Source organism: Poecile atricapillus, chromosome 5 (assembly GCF_030490865.1).
Source record: "Poecile atricapillus isolate bPoeAtr1 chromosome 5, bPoeAtr1.hap1, whole genome shotgun sequence".
Lineage (NCBI taxonomy): Eukaryota > Metazoa > Chordata > Aves > Passeriformes > Paridae > Poecile > Poecile atricapillus.
The window spans coordinates 32306082-32327446 of record NC_081253.1 but is presented as its reverse complement, the minus strand read 5'-3'; the positions used below and the strand labels follow the sequence as shown (position 1 = coordinate 32327446).

The 21365-nt window shown below is 39.1% G+C and overlaps 1 protein-coding gene across 1 annotated transcript in view; it reads left to right on the top strand.

The window, feature by feature from the left end:
* ZNF804A (zinc finger protein 804A) overlaps positions 1 to 21365 on the top strand; it is a 152989-nt gene that overhangs the window by 93078 nt on the left and 38546 nt on the right. The window lies entirely within an intron of this gene.

The following is a 21365-nucleotide window of genomic DNA, read 5'->3' as shown; positions in this document are numbered from 1 at the left end:
TTTTGTTGAGATCTTCCAACCATGCAGCACAGTGCATATTGATATGACCTGGTAGGTCTAATTGTGTTATTGGCACTGCTGTTCTCTTGGGAAATCAGGTTAAAATGAACTGATATTGCCAGAACCTGTGTCTAGAATACTTAGGGTCAGGTGTCAAAGTCTAAATTCCTATGGGAGTAAAGCTGGAGAAACTCAACTGAACTTCAGGTTTATATTTGTATATGGAGCAACTTGATTCTTGGTTATCATACTGGTAGAGACTGGGCTGTGAAAAGGCTGAAAGGTAGGATAAACCAGTAAATTACAACATTGCTACAGTAACTACATAAAGCAGGCAATGAAAATGTATATCTGGGGAGTGGACAAAAAAGACAAAAACCCAAACTTTCACCAATTAGTTTTGAAGAGCACATTTACTCAAAACGGTGTGTTGCCTCCATAAAAGTGAAGAATGAGGAAAAAATTAATTTCTCCAAATACCATAAAGTTATTTGCTTTATTTCTTTGTATTGTTTGTCTCCATTTCCTTAAAACTGGGATTTTTTTTTTCCTTGTCCTACACCAGGCATAGCATAAGGCTGCTGGTGCAGAACCTCAGTTGGGATGTGGTAACTTCACCACACAGTACCTGATGGCACTGCATTCATTGCACAATCACTGAATTTTCAAGGTGCCATTCAGATTCAGTTTTGGTTTAAGAGCTGGAGGGTAGTTAGTCCTTCTTGTTTACCTGTTACGTTTCTAGATTTTTTTTAAAAATGCAGGAAATTTAGCTGCAAGCACTTAAGTAATTTATTGAGCAGATTTCTACAGCCTGTGGATGTCATCCATCGCAAATTTTCCTGTGTATAAAAAAATCAGAGAAAAGAAAATATAAACTTGATCTCCTTTTTCTCAAATCTAATTTTATGGAGATTAGGCCATTGAGAAACATGACTGGAGGTTAGCATTCACCATTTGTTCTTTTTCCCCTTCTGACTGGCAATTCCTGCTCTGTCACGGTATGATTCATTAAGACAAGCATGTACTCTTCGGTGAAAGATCTGAGTTGAGGAACATGTGCATCATGTCCTCTCCCCAGGATGATTTGTTGAAGAGAATGCAGTTTTTGTCTGCTGAAAGTGTCTGCATGTGCTCCCTCCTTCCATCCTGCCATGGGAGCTGCTGGCAGTGGTGCTGTGGGTGCATCTGTGGGTTTGGGAGGTGTTTGTTGGGAGAATGGACGCTGATATTGCATTAATTAGCACAGCTATTACCAATGTTAGGGTGGGTGCTGATATTGCATTAATTAGCACAGCTATTACCAATGTTAGGGTGGGTGCTGATATTGCATTAATTAGCACAGCTATTACCAATGTTAGGGTGGGTGCTGATATTGCATTAATTAGCACAGCTATTACCAATGTTAGGGTGGGTGCACTGGGAAATTCAGGCACACTGTCCAGTAGGGAAGTAACACGGTATCACCACTCTTGTTTCAGCTCTCCCTGCTTGCCAGTAAGTTGGTCTGGGAGGAGAGCACAATAAGAGATCCTACAGACTATGAAATATCTACTTCCTTCCTTCACTCCCTTGTATCTTTTTTTTCTTTTTTAAATTGAGATACCATTTTCTCACTAGAGGCGTTTATTTTTCCTGTAAGACTTTCTAGTAGAGTTGTAATTATTAGCTGTATAGTCCCTACAAGGAAACTTGATGTACTAACACATACTCCTTTTTGTGTAGAAGACTTTCACCCTCCTGTGAATTTATTATTTAATTTTGGGTTGTCTCTATTTAGAATTAGTTAGCACACGTGTATAAAAGTTATTAATATACCCACTCATCCAAACGAGGGATACTCTCCCTACTGTGATACACCACTGTAATTAATTCAAGCACACATTCAGGAAACTCATGGTCTTATTTGAAGCTAATAAGATATTTGTAACATAAACATAAACTTTTTCCCCTGGAAATCCTGTGCTTTCTTGGCATCTCACTCTTGAAGGCAAACTGTCCTTTTCTATGTGTATGTACAGTCCCGGTCCCAGCAGATGGACCTTACTGGCATTCTGTTCTTACATCAATATAGATGTAAAATATTGTCATTCAGGAAGTGACTGGAGTAGCAGACTTTTCTTATAAAATCTCAGACAAAGTCAGCCCACAATGAATTTTAGCATTTGCCATATGACATCCATTTAAGAAAGCTGATTTGCAGCTTCTGTGAGTAGCTGTCAGAGATAAAACTATCCCTTTATCTCTCAGCTGATACAAAACTTCATTCTAATACAAAAATCATGTGAAGATTATAATTATACCAAGGCAAGTAACTGCAAAAAATTGCCCATCCTCTTTGGAAGGAAGGAAAAAGAAATTCCAGGTTTTGAGAAACTGTTCTAGTGGAAGAGGTTTCTGTGCTGAGGGCAGGGGGTTGCAACGAGGTGATCTTTAAGGTCCCTTCCAACCCAAACCATTTTGTCATTCTAAATTGTGCCATGTTTATGTTTTTTTTTTCATTAGTTTCAAACCATATTTATATTAGTTGTTCGGACTGTACCTAGAAAATCACATAAACTGTTAAAGCCAGCAGGGTTACCTTTCTGTTCCTGTGAAATAAAGGCAGAGTAAAAGGGCATGGCTGAACTGAGTGGGAGTTCAGAAATTCATGGCTGAATTTTCTTGGGAAACAATAGGCAGTGCTGCAGTGGCAATAAAAGACAGGCCTTTGTTGGTATGGCCTGCTTATATGAATTTATGGTTTGGTTATATGAATTTCTAAATTTATTGAGAAAAGGTTCAAATTCACTTCCAAATTGAGGAAAGTGGCTGCTGTGTTGGTGGGTGGGTGCCTGAGGGCTCTCTGGGCTCCTCAGTGCCTTTTGAAGGCTCATTTCTAGGAATCCTGGTATATGTTGAGGCCTGCTGACTTGCAGTGCCACTCTGGTTCTCAGGCAGATGTAATTGAATGTAGCATCTCCTGTTTGCCTTTACTCCTTGTGGTGGTGCTTCCTAGAAGTGTTGGGATAAGGGAGAAAGAAAAAGGACAACAAATTATCCATTTCCTTTTGCCAGTTAATTTCATCTTCTCAAGTTTGGCTCTATCAGCTGTAATTTGATTGCCATGAAGCCTCTCAAAACCTGTTTGCTTTGGAGCAGCAAATGTTCTAATGGAAAACTATTCCTTTAGATTGAGCTTTCAGGATGATGCCTGCCCAGCCTCTCTTGGGCTTTGGTTAGAAACACAAACACAGAATAAATGCCCAAGGTGAGTTTCTGAAGAGTGAGTGTGGCTGGCTGAGGCAAATAGCCCAAGCTGATTATGTGCATCACTTTCTTCCACTGCACTTGACCCCGACACATTTTGCAGCAGACAGGTCCTCCTTATTCCATCACTGCCATGGTTAAAGACAGTGGCCTGTCAGCTTGTTTCTTGCTGAGGTCAAACACATCAAGCACGGTGGGACATCAGCATGATCAGATCTGAATTGCTTGCTGCACCGATTTCCAGCTGTATTGTAGTTTAATATCAAATCTCCTGGTTTCCTTGCAGGTGTAAAAGGCACACTTGGTGTTGGGGGAACAGAGGGGAAAAAAACTGTGAGGAGTTTAAGTTTTCAGTCAGTTAATTACTGATCTGAACTTCCAGACCAGGGAGAGCTGTGTAGGCATGGATTGCAGCCACTTATTGACTGAATTCACTGGAATAGAATAGAATAGAATAGAATAGAATAGAATAGAATAGAATAGAATAGAATAGAATAGAATAGAATAGAATAGAATAGAATAGAATAGAATAGAATAGAATAGAATAGAATAGAATAGAATAGAATAGAATAGAATAGAATAGAATAGAATAGAATAGAATAGAATAGAAGTTATTTCCAAAAAGTTTTTTTGAAAGAAATGTTGGTGATGCAGTAATACAAGCATTGATTATGCCTGTGGAAACACAAAATATTTTTTCAGAAATATTTCAGACAAATATCAGCATTTTAAGACAGCTACATCATTTAGAATGGACTGTTGAGTGAGTTTCGTGGTCCTGTGGGAGCTGTGCACACAGAAATCTGCTGAACAATATCAGTTGTTACAACTTTTGTCTGACTGTAGCCTGGTGCTACATTTGTATATAATAGTAAAGCTCCCAAAACTACAGCTTTTGTCCCAAACATGTAATATTTTAAACAATAAAAGGGGCTGCATATTGAGTCTTAAGGTTGCCTTCAGAAAGCTAAACTCAAGTTTTGTCTTGCTTACTGCTTTTTTTTTAAGCATCACATTGCAGGACACTATTATTGACCTGTTGAGATTATTTTATATATATATATAGAGAGAGAGACTATTATTGACTGTTATTGGCTGTTCTTGTCTTTGGGCTGGGCAGTCTTATAGAAATTAAATATTTTTTTCCAGATATGTCCTTCATATCTAGACAAAGAAATGAACAAAAAATGGTTCTTGAAAATGGGGGTACCATCTGTAGTTCCTTGAGACTGAGCTTTCATATCTTCACTGACTTTGAGGTCTTAACTTTCCCTGGGAGATCTGGTTCTAACAGGTTAGATTCCATAATTTAGAAAAAAATTGCTTCCCAACATAAAAGCTATGCAAACTCCTAAACAGAATTTCATGCATCCAGAGCTGAGAGGAAAATGCAAACATGTGAAGTTTGGAAATTCAACACATCCTGTTGATGGAGACTTTAGAGGAACTTTTTTTGCTTTGATGTATTACTGATTTTATCAGTCCTGATCAAATCTATGATTTATATGCTAAAGAAAGTTAGTATCTGTAGTTCATCAGCACTTTTCTTTCCCTCAGTCTGTTCCCTTTTATTGAGAAGCTTTTCTTTGCTATTAAAAATGGACTGAATCTGTGCTCTGCCAAACAATTGGAATGAGAGGGAGCTGAGAGAACAGTCCTTAGTTCTCCCCTGTTACCTGGATATAAATGGCAGGAAAAATCAGCTTCAATGGGCTTTAGAAAGATGTGTGAAATGAGGGAAGAAAGATTGCCAGGAGACCTTCATTCTGTTGGTTTATGTTTCAGAAAAGCTGCCTGAGAGCCCACCCCTGCAGAGGCTCTGGGAAGGCAGCTCCTTTTTGTGCTTTAATTAGTGGAAAGGTAAATGCTGTTTTCTTGGCAGGTTTTGGCAACTCCTCAGCCTTTCATTCACACTTGTTTTCTGTTGTCATTCTCTAAGAGAGCTGCAGCGTGCTTGGGGCTCCTTTAGAGCCTTGACAGGAAAAGTAACTGATGTCCCAAGCATGGAGCCTCCCACCGTGCTGTGCTTTCTGCCACCTGTAACTTAAATAACTGAATCAAATGGCAGGGATCCTTCAGCAGGAATACAGGAGGCTTGATTACTGTTGTACCAAGTGCTCTTGAATTTTTGCAGGTTCAAAGCATTTTTTCCAGGTACTCTTACAGTTTGTGTTCACGTATTTTAAATGAGGAAATCTGTTCACCCCAAATATATCACTTATCATGTTGCTAATATATGTAGTTCAGTATTATAAACATGGAATAAATCCAATCTGAAGTGCAGTCTTTAAAATTATGTCAAGCTACATCTGTTGAAACGAAATCTGTAAAATTGCTTTTCCATGATGAATGCAGGCATGGACGATTTCTTTTTAAAATAAAGATAAAATTAAAGTTGTTATTTGCATTCACTCTGCTGTTTTCATACGAAAAGCCATGAAAAGACCACAGGGTGATCAACAGTTGGAGTGAGCTGTTGCATGAGTGTAGCTTTTGCAGGGCATCTCTAGCTTGATTCAGGTCAGGTGGGCTGAAATGAAACCATCTGAAGCAAGTCTCATTTTGTGTGGCATTTAACAAGTGTGAGATGATAATTGCTGTCGCTGAAGCATGACTGCTTTTGTAATGAACACTTTCTGCTAGCGGCCAGGGCATATAGCTCTGTGTGTGTAACGCAACATGCTTTAATCTTAAAATAATTAGTAAATTTGCAGTTGAATTTATTGTTCAGCCAAGTTCTATTTCACAGAGGTTCTAGCTTCTACAGTTAAATGATCAGTGTTTGCTTTTAATTACGTAGCACTGGAGAGATCCTGTGAAAAACGAGGTTCACATAATTTTTCTAGAATTTAAAAGTTTAATAAAAAAAAAAGACGATTAGGAGAAAAAAAATAAAGTATACAGATACAGCCGGGTGTCTCTGCATTCAGCCAAGAGAGCACACCTTAGTGACAAAGGATTGTCCCTTAAAAACAGAACCCTACTACATATCCATAAATTCTCATACATATTCAGACATTCTTCTTAGGATCTTTGGTGCTCTTCTGTTTAGTTTTCTCTTGCCCCCTTCCCAATAGATCAATCTTCTTGGCGCCATTGAGATTTACATTCTCTGATACCAGAAATGCAATAAATTCCACCCCCAGAGTTCTGGTCACTGCTGTCTTCATCTGGATAAGACAGTTTACAAAAGAGAAAAAAAAAAGGGTCTCCAGCTATCTTGTTCAGTCTTTGGGTTATACAAACAAAAGTAGTTTTTGTTTTAATGCTATGTCATAGCTTTACCTATGTGTATTATACCACTATTTCTAAGTTTCATTAATAACAGAAATAAAGAAGACTGTATTATTTCAGCTAAATTTTCTAATCTTATACATATAATATTCATTATAATACTTGCGAAAAGCCAATAATATGATATGCATTTATAACAATCCTGTACACCTTTTTTCTGTATACATTTTGCTGTATACATTGCTGCCTACTATCCAAATAGTTCTGTGGGCAATCAGATCTGGAGAGCAGGGGTTTAAATTGCTCAGTGCAGTTAAGTGCTGGCCCAGCACAGTTTGCTCTCTCCCCTGTGCTGTTGTGTCAAATCCCTGTTATCTGATTTTACAGTGGTGTTAATGTGGCTCTCTTGTATTTAGGTGCTATTGCTTGACTTCCTCACCTTTCCATTGATCTCGCCCATGGGTGATGCTGGTGTCACCTTTCTGCTCCTGTCCAGTCAATACCTTCAGCAGTGGATTAAGAGCTACTCCCCTCAGGCTGGAAAAATAAAAAAAAAAAGAGTACAGGAGCATGGCTTTGCTGTGGAAAAGGTACCCCTGTGCCAAGAGCAGAGCTGGTGGGGTGCTCCTTCATGTGTGCCAGGGCTGCAGAAAAGTTGCCAGCTTTCTTCTGACATCAGTAAATGCCAGCATATATGACATGATCCTCCGTTCAAGAATTCTTCCCCCAAACTCAACCTAGTGTTGAAACCCTAAAATGCAAAATTAGGAGTACTAAAGTGTATCTGTATATAAGAAATCTTGTATATATGTCACTTTTGGAGAAGGAACAGGACTTGAAAGTCTAAAATTTCGCATTATGTAAGCAGAGACTGTTTTGAAACATTATTTTAATGTTCCAGAGGTAGGGACCCAAACCATAACATAATAATAAATCATAATAAATACTACTATAATCAAAATAATAAAACACCTGCAACAGAACATTCTCAGTATAAGAAAACCTTTGAAGTGAGGTAAAAAATGCCATGTTTTGTAGGACATAGTTGTTACATTTATTTTCAAGAACATTACTGCCTGTCCTTCTGATATCTTCAGCTCCCCAAAATAAAGACTGAAACAACTAATACTGGTGCCAGGGAGCTCTGAGATCATGCAAGCAGACAAATATTAAGAACTTGCATTTTTACTTTACTGTTGAACTGTTTTTTGTCTGCTACTCCTCTTTGTGTCTCTATTACTTTTAAAAGCTATTTAAAAATGCTTTATTTAACAATTATTTGAATGAAATAAAGAATATTATGATTAGAATCAGGTAGGGAGAGGAAAAGATATTTGTTAATGGAAAAAGTAAAGGCTTTCTGCTGGTAAATATCTTACCAGCTCTTGAGAAAAAATGGTGTAGAGAAGCTTTTTAAAAGGTCAGTGAGTTTCTATGAAATTGTTCTGTTCACATTGCTTTTAAAATTAAGTGTGCAAGGTGAAGATTAAAAGCTGTATGTTCAGTGGCTGGACTGCCGTTCAAAGCAGAAGTCAAACACTGGCCACAGGAAGAGAAAGGAGTAAAAACTTTTGCTTCTTCCCACCACTTTTCCAGGAGCTGTTTTTCACAGCAGTAATTTCATATACACCTCCCTTGGCAAGGTATTTCCAAAAAGCAAGAAGTCTCTAGGTAGAGAATGTACAGACACCATCAACATAATCTGTAAGTAATCTCCTGTAGTTAGTTCTTGATATTTCCTAAAGGAATTCAGCCAGGGAAAACACGTAACTCATCTATCTCATGCTGTGGCACAGGGCTTTGCTGCTTTATTCCAGGTAAAAATCCCATTTTCCTTTCCTGCCAGGAAGGTGTTGGTCACCTGGCAGCCTGGGGTCACCTGGAGCTGGTTTTGGGGAGCATCCCTGGTTGTGGGATGAGTTTGAAGCGATTCTTGCTCTCCATTTCAGCTGCTGCTGTAGGTTTGTATTTCCATGAAGGTGGATGCTGGATTGAGTTGCCCAAAGAAAGGTTTTATTTAAAAAAAAGACATAAAACAATACTTCAACTGCTTTGCTAAAAAGATTGACCAGAATGATTTAAAAACCCAAAGTGATGACCACCATCCCAGCTTCTCTGCATCACTTGCTCACTTGTGATTACTGAGCTGGAAAGCCCAGTTTTAAGGTGGTGGGGATGGGGACACAGTCATGAAAAAAATGCTTCAAAAACCTCACAAACTCAGGATGCAGAAAAAATTACTACAATCAACAGCTTTGTCTCACATTCTCAAGGAAAGAGTCCAAATAAAAGCAGGATACTGCTGAGCATTGATTCTTTTCCATGCATTTTCAGCCTTCTTTTTGAGGACACAAATTGTTTTTCAGTCTGCTAAAATCTGTATTTTTCTACTATTATAGTTAAGGCATTTTTTTAAACTGCAAGATTGCTAACAGCTGCAGCACCTGTTAAAATTTCATATCAACATTAAAGGTTTAGATTAGAATGACCTTTTCTTTTCTTTGTATTAAAATCCCTTCCCTGAAAAATTAGTGTTTTTCTCCAGGTTGCAGGTATTGATTACTAGTGCTGTTATTTATTCATAATTAGAGGTACAAGAAAGCCATTTTTTAAAGCTTGAGCTAAAGCCTTCTGGCATTTTTATTTCAATGTCTTTTCACAATAACCTTCAAAAGCCTGTACATAGAGGAAGTGCACTTTTTAAAGAGCTGTAAGAAAATCAAATGGGCCAAATTGGTATTAATCTGGTTTTCAAATTATGGGCTAACCCACCTCAAAAATGTTGTGGCTGATACAGGAGTGCAGTCAGTCATTTTGCTGGGGCTTTGGACAGTCTCTATATGAAAATGCAGCTTTGATCACAACAGTATCTGCACAAACCCCAGCCAAGAACCAGCTTTGTTCTGATTTTTGATGCTAAAATTACAACTTTCTCTTCAGGAAAGTAATTATTTCTTCCCTCCCCCCCCACTTTCCCCCACTTTTTCCCACTTTTTTTTATGTTACATGAGAAAGACTCGAGCAGCCAAATATTAGAAAGATTAGAAAGAAGCAATTTGGCTTAGAAAGAACTATATAGATTGTGGAGAGTGACAGAAGCTGTCAGTATTGATTTTCTGCCACTTTCCTGTTTGACCTTTTGGATTGCAGCAGGCACTCTTAAGAGGATTTAGCTTGTACCAAATTAAAGATATCACAGAACAATTGCTGACTCATATTGTGGAAGCTGGCTGAGCTCTGCTGCCATCAGTGCAGGGCCATGGTCATTACTTGATTTAATGTGCTCTTGGAGATCAAGTTGTTTGAAAAAATGGAGTTGCCATCTGCTTTATTTTCACACACATGCATGTGTGTGTTTAAACATATTATTTTAAACTTCCTGATGTGAAATTTGACATGCAAAGTGATCAAAGTATACACCAAAAACACTGATAAAACAATGCTTTAAATATACATCTGTAAAAGCTTCTTTTGCATTGTTGAGGATGAAACTGGAACAAGAACCCTAAGTGCTTTGTCTTCATTTAACACCTCTTGGCAACAATTTGACACAAAACTTCAACGTGAGCATCCTCTTCTGAGTACCCTTCCACCCTGTTTGGAGGAAATAAATTGCTTGTCTGGAGTAGTTCAAATACTTTAATCTCTTTTAATATTCATGAAGTATTTTGCCATATGATGGAATTCAGTTTGTAGAAATAGTTATTTTTTCACTGTATGCTCAAAATATATATAATAAACATGGAAAAATAGTAAGTAGATGAATTCCTTTTAATTCTTAGGACAATTTTAAGAAGCAACATGTTAGCATGCAGTTTTTTTGTTTGGTAAACTGCGTGCTAGATTAATGCATTTTAAAGTGGCACAGGAATATTGTGAATGTCTGTGCCGAGTGTTTCTTCTTAAGATAAAGATAAAATTAAAGTTATTTGTGTTCACTCTGCTGTTTTCATACTGAAACCCACAGGAAGACCACAGGGTGATGAGCTGTTGGAGTCAGCTGTTGCATGAGTGTAGCTTTTGCAGTGCATCTTAATCCATACATGAAATGGCAAACCCATGTCACCCTCAATTAACAGAGGAGCAAAGGACTCAAGGGTTTATGTATATTCCAATATATAGAGCCTAATGGAAAAGAAAAGCAGGCTACACTTTGAGGATACTACTCATTAATGTTGTAGTAGCCACACATAAATCTCAAGCCCAGAGGAGGTCAGCCTATGCTGCAGTTGCTTGGTTGTGCCATGCTCTGCTGAAGAAAAAAGTTGGAGATCCAAAGTCTGAGATCCAAAGTCGAAGATCCAAAGTCTAAGATCCAAAGTCTAAGATCCAAAGACCTTTAAGTTTTGGGCATCCATATATTTTTGTCCACTCACCACTACTTAGCACCACTGTTTTGAGCAGGCTGTGCTAAGCTCTGTGTCCAGACTGTCAGATTGTTTTTTTTTACAAATAGCCATATTGTGTTGATATCAATTTTTTGTTGGTTTACTACTAACTGTAGCTAAGCTGGAGTGCTGTTCATGTGACTCCTGAATCAGCCTCCGTGCAGATAGATACTCTTGCTGTGTAACAAAAATGATTCTCAGGTTTAGAAATGCTAATTTTGAATGCTAATTTTGCATACATTCCTCTGATGATTCCTGCTGGGAAGCCTGTTGTGCAGCCACCAGTTTCCATGGTGTGGGGCATTTGTCAGCTGTTTGTTTCTTCCAGGCAACTGGAGTTCATTTTGGGTAAAAAGAGACAATTTTTGGTGGGGCAGGTGTGGCTTAGGACCAAGAAAGAACTGAATAACGCAAGGAATGAAGTATTTGCGTGCAAGAAATTGTTTCCTGTTACCAAATACCTTGAGCTCACCACCAATGCTGGCATCTTCTCAGCATGCACTTGTGTCTAGTGTGTTGAGCCATTCTTTCTCCCTTACAGTCTCTTTTCCTGGTTGTGTCAGAGGATCCTCGAGGCTCAAGGCCATGCTGCTGTAACTGAGCAGTTCACAGCCATTAAACAACTTCTTTGTGAAGACTGAAAAGATCTTTGAATCTGTAGCTTTATGGAAAATGAAAAGTGCAGGCTTGTTTTTTCCTACAGAGCACATGACATTAGGAGGCCTTGATTTTAGTTTTTGATCATTGCATTAATTCCTTTTGGAACTTATACTTTTGTTATTGGCTTTGTTTTCCCCCGTAAAAAGGTTGGTTGCTCTTGGCCATCTCTCTCAGTTGTTCTGCATCTCATGCAACCTCCCTGTTGTTCCCTCATGGCTGCTGTTGGAGCTGGCTGTATGAATTGATTCAGATTTGAAGTAAACATTTTTTTTCCCCCTCTTTTTAAGCTAGATCAGCTTTCTGGTTTGTTTAGATAAACGTGTGCTCCTGTAAACAAGCACTGAGCAGGAGTAGCCAGGCACAAAGAGGAGGCCTTGCTGTTGAGGAGGAGGCACCTGCAAAGCATCACTCCAACTTCTGGGAACTCTAAAACTGTCTTTTTTACTCTTCAGAGTCCCAGGAGCAGAAGGAATCTATAGGCACTTATCTATTAGAAATGGTTGGTGATGTACATGGAATATTTGAAGTTTCAAACCGGACCTGATAGATTTTGCAATGTCCCTGTTTCTGGGAAAAGCCAAATCAAGTGGATTAGCTCTGCTCACAGAGGGTTTGTGGTTTAGCATCTCCTTCTCAGCTAGCTGGTCTGAGCCCTGCAGTGTGTGACAGATTGGCAGAAATAGTCCCTCAGACTTCTCTCAGATCTCAGCCTCTAGTCTGCTCCTGAGCTTTTGTCAGTGTATATTGAAAATGTATTTAAAACCCAATTTCGTCGGCTGACAGCATGACAAGATGTCATTCCCTGAATTTTTGCTCAGCTTCAGGGGCTTTTGACAGCGTTCAGTGCAGAAAAACAGGACAGGAAATGCGACAGTGTGACTCAGGGTGAGTCTAAATGTATCATTTCTGCTAAGGTGTGAGCTTAGGTGGGATATTTTTGTGGAAGCTCTGACTGTTTTGTGGATGCAGCTCGTTTTCCCTGCAGCTCTCAGAATGCAGCTAATGGTCAGGGGCAGCTCTAGATGAGGAGCTGATGATGATGGGCTCTGCTTCACCTCCTCACCTTTGTCTCTCAGGCAGGACTGCTGGCATCACAGCCATTCCCAGCATGGCTCCTGCTGCTTTTCTAAGAATCCCCTTGGAAGTGGTGGCAGTGGTAATCATTTTTAGGTGTTTTCCATCAGTTTGTGTACGGATACTGCATGTCAGGCGCTGGAGTTGGGCTGTCCTCGTGGCAGGGTTGGCTGTTTGCCTGAGTAAGTGGACAGCAAATAAATCTTTCTCGTGTCATTTCAGTTTCTCCCTGTCAGCTTCAGAAGTGTTTGCCTAACCATCTATCTTGACACATGGCTGTACCACAGTCCTTTGTTTTCTCCTAATCTTCTGATACAAAAATGAAAAGTATCAAATCAACAACATTTTTTTTTCTTCTCTCCTGTGGCCAGATGAAGTGAACTTCTTGCTTTTAGGCATGTATGAACCTTAGGTGGTATTTTCTCCATTGTCTTTTACTTTGATTGAAATTATTGACTATCAGCTATCCAGCTGTACAGCCTGAAGTCTTCAAAACAGAAGTATTAGCATTCACATAAAGTAGCTATTCTCACGAGTTGCATCTATTCATACAACTTCTTATACAGCTGAGGGTCACAACAATGATAAATGCTTTGTTTGCCATTTGTTTCTTACACAAAGAGTCAGACAAACTCGTTAAAACTCATCAGGAAAAGATATTTGCCATGGGTTGCTGGCTCCTGTATATAGCACAGATTGCAGTTTTTGCTTCAGCAGCAGCTGCACTTACTCCAATATCCTTTCTTTCCTCCTTATCTTTTTTTTTTTTCCCAACCTGAGATAATACAGAAGTTTGCAATATGTTTTATTATGTTTTCAGAGAGAAGGAAGAGCAGGCCCATCCCATCTCAAAGGTGCTGTGTCTGAGGCTGCTACAAGGTCACTCCTAATTTAGCTAGCATAGATCTGCCAGGGTGAATCAGGACCCCTCTTCTCATTGTTTGGCAGCTTAAAAAAAAAAAAATCTCAGAAATGAAGGAACAGGATCTTCAAAATCTCTTTGTGCATTTGCAAAGCACTGTTCTCACAGTCTCATTTCTCTTTGCCTTGGTAGCATTGCTGCCTTTTCACTTAGACCAAGCGTCCTCATCATGCTCAAATACTGATTGTGAGTGGGATTTTGAATCAACTCAAGAGCAGAATAAAACTTTAGAAGGATTTTTTCAAGTACTGTTCTCTATGGCAAATTTAAACTTAATCCCATTTCCCATTAGGGCAAAGTTTTTCACTGGGTTTCTGAGTAAAAAGATTTATTTGCATTATTTAATGATGCCAAAAGGAGTGACACTTTTTTTCTTTTCTATTTTCCTTTTCTTTTTTCTTTTCTTGTTTCTTTAGATGAAGTGTTCTGACTGTGATAACACTAAGGACTAATTTTAGGAAAATAAATATTTACTGCATCATATTGCATCAGAACACAAATCTTAAGCTCATAGATATTCATAATTAGACAACTGAAGGAGCTCAGGAGAGTAATTCCTAGTGGCTTTTGGGGTTTGATGTGGTTGTGGGGACTTTTTTAACTAGAAGTTCCCACCCTGTACCATGTGTTTTGTTTATTAACCAGATGTCTGTGTAGGGCATGGCTCTTTCCAGTGGGATAAACCCATAGAGAGCATCAGCTGCGTGCCAGAGGAGATTGGCCTGGTTTGCAGCTGGAATTGTTTCCTGTCCACATCCAGGACTTGTTGGGCTGACACAAAGAGCTGCCCAGGAATGTTTCAGAGGTACCCAGGAGTGTTTCAGAGGTACCCAGGGGTGTTTCAGAGGTGCTCAGGGGTGTTTCAGAGGTACCTATGGGTGTTTCAGATACCCAGGGGTGTTTCAGAGGTGCCCAGGAGTGTTTCAGAGGTGCCCAGGAGTGTTTCAGAGGTGCCCATGTGTGTTTCAGAGATACCCAGGAGTGCTTCAGAGATACCCAGGAGTGTTTCAGAGGTACCCAGGAGTGTTTCAGGGGTACCCAGGGGTGTTTCAGAGGTACCCAGGAGTGTTTCAGACGTACCCAGGAGTGTTTCAGAGGTACCCAGGGGTGTTTCAGAGGTACCCAGGAGTGTTTCAGAGGTACCCAGGGGTGTTTCAGAGGTACCCAGGAGTGTTTCAGAGGTACCCAGGGGTGTTTCAGAGGTACCCAGGAGTGTTTCAGAGGTACCCAGGAGTGTTTCAGAGGTACCCAGGAGTGTTTCAGAGGTACCCAGGAGTGTTTCAGAGGTACCCAGGGGTGTTTCAGAGATACCCAGGAGTGTTTCAGAGGTACCCAGGGGTGTTTCAGAGTTACTCAGGGGTGTTTCAGAGGTACCCAGGGGTGTTTCAGAGGTGCCCAGAGCTGAGGTCTATGTCTCAGTGGTGGGCAGGTAAATGCTCATGGCACACAGAGCACATAATGTAGGGCCAGTCGTGATGGATCCCCCAAGCTGTAAAAAGACAGTAAATTTGCATGAGAAGAATTAATGGTCTGGAAAGCCATAGTGAGGTGGAACCACAAAAAGGGTCTGTAAAGAAAAGTCACTGAGCCTGCTGTGGGGGTTTCCAGGAGTGCTGAATTCAGTGGGGCACCGTGTGCTCCTTGGTAGCTCCCAGCTATCACATTGGCTCTGAAAACATCATTGGTTGAATTTAAATATGGCCTGAAATGCCCTCAATAGGACAAATGTAATGCTTGAGTTTTTGAGATGTTGTTTTGTATTTAAATAACTACATATCGGATTTTTTAAAAGTAGAACAGATTGCAGTTTTAACCAGTCATGGGTAAATTGTGTTCTTCAAGGGAATGAAATGAGACAATTAATTCATTGCCAATTATTTCAATTTGTGTATTATATTAATTTTGGCTTTCTTAAAAAAAAAATAAAAAATATAAACAAAAGCAGAAAAGAGAAAAAACAAAAAAAACTGTTTTGAAAGCTTAGAAAAAAAACAAACCAAACAACACTACAGATGATCATGCTAAAAATCTTTCAGAAAAGAAAATTATTACAGTTAAACCAAAGCTAGGGAAGCTGAATGCAATAATCACCAAGAACTCTCATCCTTGAAAACATAAGTATGCAAAATTTCAGGTGTAAGTTGTACCCTAGGTCAATCACGTGCTCCAAATTAAATCTATTTAATATAGGGTCAAATTTTCTGTTTCCCTGATGCCTTGCCCAACTTTACTGGCAATTTTTCCTAGACCAAAAACTAACTTCACCAACTCATTAAAGCTTGACGAGCTCCAGAGCAACTTTTTAATCCAAATTAATAGCAGCCAGTCAATTGGCAGTCAGTTAACCTGTGGTAAAATAAACAAACAACTGGCCCTAACCCTGTCCTTTGCCCTTCCTCAGGTCCTGAAATGCTTATAAAAAGGTGGTGATAACCCTTGGACTGAGGCACAAACACTGACATCTGTTCAGCATTCGGTGTTTATGCTCAAGAGGGGCTTTCAGTCCATCTCCAGGGCTGTGAGTTCTGCAGGGTTCAAAGGCACTTCATTTACTTCCATGTGTCAGTGCAAGAATCAAATAGAGGAGCTTGGTTCTCCCAAAGAGTCTAATTATGTTAGACACTCACCTGTCAATTGAATTAAGTCAAGTAGCTATAAAAATCTTCAGACATCTACATGCCTCCTATAATGAAATTAAAAGCCAAAATGTTTTAAATCCCAGGATGTTTGAAAATCAAAATTCTGCTCTAATTTAAAGTGAGTGACTCGACTATTTAACGTGGAGGAGTAAGGGAGATGAATACCAGGCTACTTCTTCCCTTGCTTATCGTTAAGCAGCGATGAACATTCAGTGAAGAAGATAATATCTGGAGCTAAACCATCTTTCCTTTCTACAGCAAAGCCTCCTTCAGTTCCACTCTGTCAAAAGATTAGTGGTAGAGATGTGGTGGATAAATTTTTCTTCGCTATAACTAGACCTGTGTTTTTCCATAAGCACTGATAAAGAACTCCTTCTTAATACAGCCTCCCAGGCAAAAATGTGTGGCCAGCACTCTCACCTTACAAGTGCCTGCTCTGCCTGCAAGCAGTTTTTATAAAGCACTAGAATAAATAAATAATTCTACAGGCCTGTGCCCAACAGTTAGTTTTAATGGCAGAAAAAACCAATCAAGTGATTTTATGAGCCCTAGTTAAAAGTAATTATACACTAGAAGTGCTTTAAGTGAGTGAGACAGACAAATCTGATAACGAATTGCTGCCTCATTGTAAGCTTCCTTTCCAGTTAATTCAGTCTCACCATTGCAGGACACTGTTCTGCATTGCTTTGCTCTCCACTGAGTCCAGCTTTGGCCCTGTTCTCATCTGTCTCGCTCCATTTAGTGCAGGGGGTGTGGGATTCAGCTGCTTGCATCAGTAGGTGTAGGGCTAGCAAATGTGGTGCTGCAAAATCAGGATGACTTCAGGAAGTAAACAGCACTAATGGGAATAAATTTTGCTATTTCATTCTAATTTCACTGTGTTATTTATCCTAATGCCAGGGTGTTTACCCAAACACAAAGTACTGTCTGTGTGTTTACTGGGAAGCTGAAAAACCAGTTTTATAATAATTTGCACGTCTTCAATAGCATTTTCAAGTATGCATTTTTAGCAGAATACTGATTAGCTCTCCTGTATGTAATAAGTGTTTTGGTAGGAGCTGGCTGTCTGCAGGTAGTCTGGAAGAAAAAATAAAGGTAGTGTGGGTTTTTTTCAGCCTCCAGTGTTGAATTAGTATGGGATACCTCTCCTTTTTGGGCCCATCCCCATCCAGTGCAGTGAAACAGTGGGGTCACTGCTGGAAACACCTCTGCCCAAAAGGAGAATGTCAGGAGGGATCAAGGAAATAGCATTTGTGGCCTTGTGAGTTGTAGTTATCACCTCCTACAACTAATGGGGAAGCTTCAGGTAAGGTAATCAGAAAGACCCAACAATTTTCTTGGTAGTTATTTTCCCAGTCAGCTGTCAGTCTCCTCACTGAAACTCCCTCTGCCCTGCTTGGAAATGAATCTGGCAGGATCAATGAGCAATTTGATCCATGTATTTAACTGTCTTTTGCTCTGGTCTCCCTGCCTTGATAAGGACAGGAACCTTATAAATAATTAGATTTGTTACCAGACTGCACTAATATTATTAATGTATTCTATTTTTTAATTTATTTCTTCAAGTACATCAGTGGATGATGTATAGACTGCTTGCATGAGGAAAAAAAAGTGCTATGCAAAGATATTAAAAAAATTCTATATACTAATACCAAGATTGATAGGAGATGTTAGTAAGTTGTACATTTTATTCCAGAAAACCTGATTCCTTGTGCTGTCTTTATAATACCAAGTAAATATACCAGAAATTAAGGAATCCTTTGTTAATTGTGCTCATGGATGTCACAGTTAATTAACTATTGGGAAGTGTGCTCTTAAGTTGTGGCTGCTTTTTATTTTTTAGTTTTTTTGGTAACAATATATTTTTAGGCTTTTTTTTCATATAAATATAGCTAATGGGAGTTTTGCAAAAATCAAGAGTATTAATTTGATATATTTTTTTTTTTTTTTGGAAATTTCTAAAATACAATTTTGCTTTTTTTGTTTTAGTTATTGCAACAGGAAAAAAAATGCTTTAAATATTTTTTTTTCTGTGAAACAAGGTTACAGTGGAACATCTGTCAGGTCTAATGGGTGCTAATCCAGAGGATCAGACCAGAGCAGCTTAATCCTCTCTGGGATGACTATACCAGTAAATTATCCTGAAGAAGGGGTTTATTTCTGTAATACGCTTTGCTTTGCAGTGACTGCAGGCCTGACCCTTTTAAGTCTACAGTAAATGCAGAATGGCTTACTGCAATAAAAGGAGCTCACATTTATTGTAAAGTAAGAATATTCACACTAGTAATCACCGTGGAATAGATAATGTATTATAATTTCACATTCTTCCCTTTTTTTTTTTTAGGTCTAGCTGACCTTTCTGCAGATAGTACGAGCTTGAAGTGCATGCCATAAAAATATCCCCTTGGCTGAGGCCTGCAGTGAGCTCTCCAAAGTTATCTGTGCAGAGTTCAGCACTGCTGTAGTTTGCCTTTGTCTCTCTCTCTCTCCTGTAACGGGAGCACAAAGTCCAGTCTGGTTTGTGACAGCCCCTTTGTGAATAAAGCCTGCTTTTAATCCAATTTATCAGATGTTTGCAGTAGCATTTGCACAGGCTTAAGGCTTTGGAGGATGGAGAAGATGGATTTAGAGAAATAAAGCTAGCTGATAGATGGGATCACTTATTAGAGATCTTTCATATAAATTATGAAAAATAGCTACAGTGAATTATAGCTCTAGGCTTTCAGATAATATGCCTTTCAGGAAAAATATAATGAAACTAAGTGACACTCAGTTCTGAGTTTTATTACCAGGCTGAATCATAATTCAAAGTTCTTTTAAAACTTCCAGGATGGCTTGCAAATCTTGATGAAAATGAAACCAAGCTTGATGATATTTAACCAGTTTAAGTGAGTTTCTTGGCTGCTACTTTACTCCAGGAATATTCCTCTCCAGGAAGTTTCCAGCTTATTTCTGTCTGCAGTCCATGGCCCGCTGCTCTCAAGGGCCAGGGACTGCAATTTTTTCCTGTCAGTTTTTGGGCAGTTATCCTTCATCAGCACGGGCAGGGACAGGGGAAGGCTCCTCTGCCAAGGCAGAATCGATAGTAAGAGCCTAGCAGGCAGAGAACCAGCAGCCTCTGCTCGCTTTCCAGTCTCTGCTCATCCTTGAAATCAGACTTTCCCCATTCCCAGTGCCAACCAGCAGCAGGAGCAGGTGACTCAGTCCCAACCCAGCCCAGGGGATCCCAGGGCGACAGAGAACCTCCTGGACACCGTCCTCTAAGGGTGTCCTTAAGGGGTTATTTGTGTGTGCATGTGAAATACATGAGGCTGAAGTCTTGAGGTTTGTCCTGAGCCGCTGCTGCCCCTGGAGAAATGGGAAATTTTTTAAGTTGGATGAAGTTTCGTAGCTGCATAGAAACATCTGCCAGCAAAATATTATACAGCAGCAAAGGGTGATAAAGGAGTTGTACAAAAGTGTTAGTTTAGTGCTGCATCATGATTTTTAATAAAAAATCTGAAAAGGAGAGGGTAGAAAACAGTGACTCTGAATGGATTTGTGCATGGCACTGTGGTGTGGCATGTTCTTAGATCTTCTTTTGGAGACTATGGAAAGAGTAAGCAGAGGTGATGAGTGGCCTTGGTGTAAGGAATGCATGAATAAACCAGAACTGTGTCACTCAGGGAGCAATACCTGAGAGAAGGTGTGGTGGGGGTACATGGACTAAACACTGACCCAGTCAGAGGGAATAAAAGGTCTGTATTTATGACCTTTTCCAATATGCAGCAGCTGGAACCAGCAGAATACAGGTGCAAAGCCAAGGGAATGGTGCTTAGTTAAGAGTCACTTTCCTTAGTTGTACAGACCAAAATCTTACAGAGGTTTAAAAGGTTGAACCAATACAGCCATTTACATGTTCCCAAGGTCAAACAGTTCTGGTTCTTGTCATTTACAAGTCCCTTCTCCATGCATGGTTGAGCCCCTTTATTGTATTCCATCCCATCTACTTACATTTAATTTAGATGTGTTGCCATTCTTTACTTACCTTTGAAACTGTGATGTACTATTGTAATGTAAATTTAACCCCGTGCCCAAAAAAAACCCCAGCTGAAGGAATTTAGTGATAGAAACCCTGATATTCTTTGCAGTAAAGTTTTCCATGGAGTTCCATTGTCCCTGCCTCATTAATATGCATTGGCATGCCAAATCTAATTGCATTCAGGTTAGGTTTTGCTATGAAAAAAGTATATTGTTTCAAAAATGGTGCTTTGTGTCAAGGACACCACCAGTGAAGTTACATAACTTTATTCAGGGTATTTCACAACACTAGTAAATCTTACAAAAGTTTCCTTGAGGGTTAAAAAGATCTTTATGAAAAATTATTATTTAATTCACTGTTCTTGTCTTAGGAACCATCACATGGTGTCTTCTTATTTATATATATATATATATATATATATATATATATATATATATATATAAATATATGATGTTCAGTAGTATTCCAGAGTTCCAGTAATTCCCCCATATTCAGATTTTTCTTTTTCATGTTTTAATAAACCCAAATTAGGTGTCCTCTCTTTGTAGATTACAGGATTTATTTTTAAAGTGTTTCAAGGGAAACACTCCTTAGGGTCTTCATGCTATTTCCACTGCTGGCATCGTGGTAATACCTGAAGTGGTTTAAAACCTGTAATCTTTACTAGTTGGTACCAAGAGCTAAGTGCAGAGTTTCCAGGTGAAATTTCTACAGTGCATAAATGTATTTTCAAGTGTGAAGTACCGCTATTTCTTGCAATAAAATGCTAACTCACTTTGGATTTAAATGGAACAGATTTTATGAAACATCACTGTAGAAAAGTGTTAGGAATCTGTGAATTTGTCATGTGTCAGCCAATATTCAAAACACCACTCTCAAGTGACTTGTGTAATTCTATTAATGGACAAAATTTTGGTGAGGGAGTACTTCAGTTTGGGTATGAATCAACAGTGTTTGCTAGCAGCCCAATCATGCTGAAGTGTAGTTAAAGTGCTACTTTAAATAATAACTACTTTCTGGATATAATTTTAATTTTATGACTACTGTTCCTATCTCCTGAGAATAAACAACACTGTTATGAATATATTCTAATCTGATAACATAAATTTTCCATTTTAAAGTCCCCAAAATATATTGGAAGTATATGAGTCGCCAGCTGTGAAAACGGCAAGCAAATA